The sequence below is a fragment of the Alligator sinensis genome, unplaced genomic scaffold (assembly GCF_000455745.1).
Source record: "Alligator sinensis unplaced genomic scaffold, ASM45574v1 scaffold149_1, whole genome shotgun sequence".
NCBI lineage: Eukaryota > Metazoa > Chordata > Crocodylia > Alligatoridae > Alligator > Alligator sinensis.
In genome coordinates this window covers 621930-624141 of record NW_005842823.1, presented here as the reverse complement: position 1 = coordinate 624141, position 2212 = coordinate 621930, and positions in this window count along the sequence as shown.

The following is a 2212-nucleotide window of genomic DNA, read 5'->3' as shown; positions in this document are numbered from 1 at the left end:
GGGTGGGGAGGGGAGGGGGGGGAAGTTAGCAAGATGGAGCAAACGCTTTGCATATATATATGTATGTATTTTTTTGCAAACAAACAAGAAAGATTCATCTTTAATATTTTAAGAAGAAGGGATAAATATTTACATTATTCGTTTGCGGAGACTAAAGAGGTTCGAAAGAAAAATGCGAAGGCTAGTACTTCTGGTGACATGCTCGGGTTATTAAAATCGTTTTAGGCCGATTCATTACTTTTACTGACAACAGATTTAAGGAAAAATCAATTAGACATTTGCATATTTCTTTGCATAAATTAGACCTGTCTATTTGCATTATGGAGGAACAAAAAAAAGAAAAAAAAAAAGAAAAAAGAAAAAAAGAAAGAAAAGGTCTCTTTTGCACTTTCTGCTTTCAAGTTGTTAGAAAAATTAAGGTTGAATTAATTGCATGCCATTGCCTATGTGGTAGGGAATGCAACTAAATGTATATCTCCCCCCCTTGCAACAAACTGTCCTTGCAGCCTCCCACCCACCCACCTCCTAACCCCAGAACTAATGTAACTATAATCATCACCTTAAAACAAACTCCTCAATGCGTGGACTAAAAACTCCCATCCAAAATGAATTTCCTCCCTATGAATCTCAAGAAGAGGTAGTTCATACAGCGTGAGGCTATGCTGTTGTTTTATTATTATTATTAAACATTGAGTAACAAAACCCCAGTGGATAGGTACTTCATTTTTCTAGGATGCACAGATTGCTAATGGCTTGAGGTACAGGTTACCAAGCGGTCAGTATGGTAATAGCTAACACAATGAATCCAGAGGGACAATGGACACTTATTTTTCTTCAGTACTGTCAGAAAGGCGCTTTGTACTTAAAAATGTTCCCGGACTGGTAACCAGATATATATTTTGCAACCTGAATCCTGGGTAGAGAAGGGAAATAAAGACCAGAAATTATTTTTTCGAGGTGCTATATTTCTCTTCGATGTTGTCAGTCCAAAACTGTTTGTCGACGTTGTTGTGCTGGTGGGGGGAATTGAAGCGATGGAGGGAGAGAGAGAGAGAGGGGGTGGGAGGCAGGGTGGTGAGACAAAAGAGCCAGATTCTCGTCCAACTATTCTTCACACGTCCTTGCAGACTTATTTTATGGAGACAAAAAAAAAAAAAAATCTTCCGAACACCCGAGCAAAAATAAAACCAAAAAACCCCAAGCCCCTCAAAACCCTGTGGAAAAAGGGGAACAAATAAAATAAAATGAAAAATCAATGGAGTGAGGGAAAAAAATAATTTAAAAATATTAAAATTGGGGTTCTGCCCAGAAAAGGCATCCAAGCAGCTAAAGGAATGGGAAGAAATGACCTGAGATTGGCAAGAAAAGCAGTCATTTTAAAGAAGAAATTACACACACATATTTATATATTATATATAGACACACACACAGACACCTATATATACATATATATAAGTGTGTGTGTAGAGATATATATATATATATATTTGTGATGAAGCCAGGGAGCTGCAAGAATAGCAGGTCTTTGCATTTCTCCCTCTGCCATCTGGAACAGGGAACCAAAGAGGTTGAAGCCTTCAGCTTGTAGGTCTATAACTGATGGGCAGAAATATGTTTGGGTGACCTTCACGCCTGGATTTTTTTGAATGCCTTATTTGTTGGTTTTTACCAGGAGCCACCTAGCATATTCTTAAGAGAACTACCTGTAGATATTTCTTTATTCTTCTTCTCTGAGGCTTGCTGAGATTCAGGCATTGAAAAAAGAAAACAGAGAGAGAGAGAGAGACGAATAGGTAAAATTACTTTATTAACTTCTCCATCTTTATTCAATATTGCCTCAGCCTTGGAATAAAGTTAGGGCATCAGAATGAACTATAAATGTCAGAGTCCTCTATGAGGCTAAAGTATTCGGGCAGAATGAGGTATAGGTGGTGAAAAGGAATTTATCGGATATATTGAAATCAATGTTTTGGCTACCAGCATATATTTCCATTAATGCCTTGTGCATACTCTTTGGTCCTCCCTGTTCATTTTCTTTAGAGAGCTAAAATATACAGAGAGATCCTGCTTGCTTAAGGTAAAGAGATGCACAATATATATATATATATATATAGAGAGAGAGAGAGAGAGAGAGAGAGAGAGAGATGTCTTCTTTATTAAAGTTATATATATATATATATATATATATACACACACACACATACATATATAT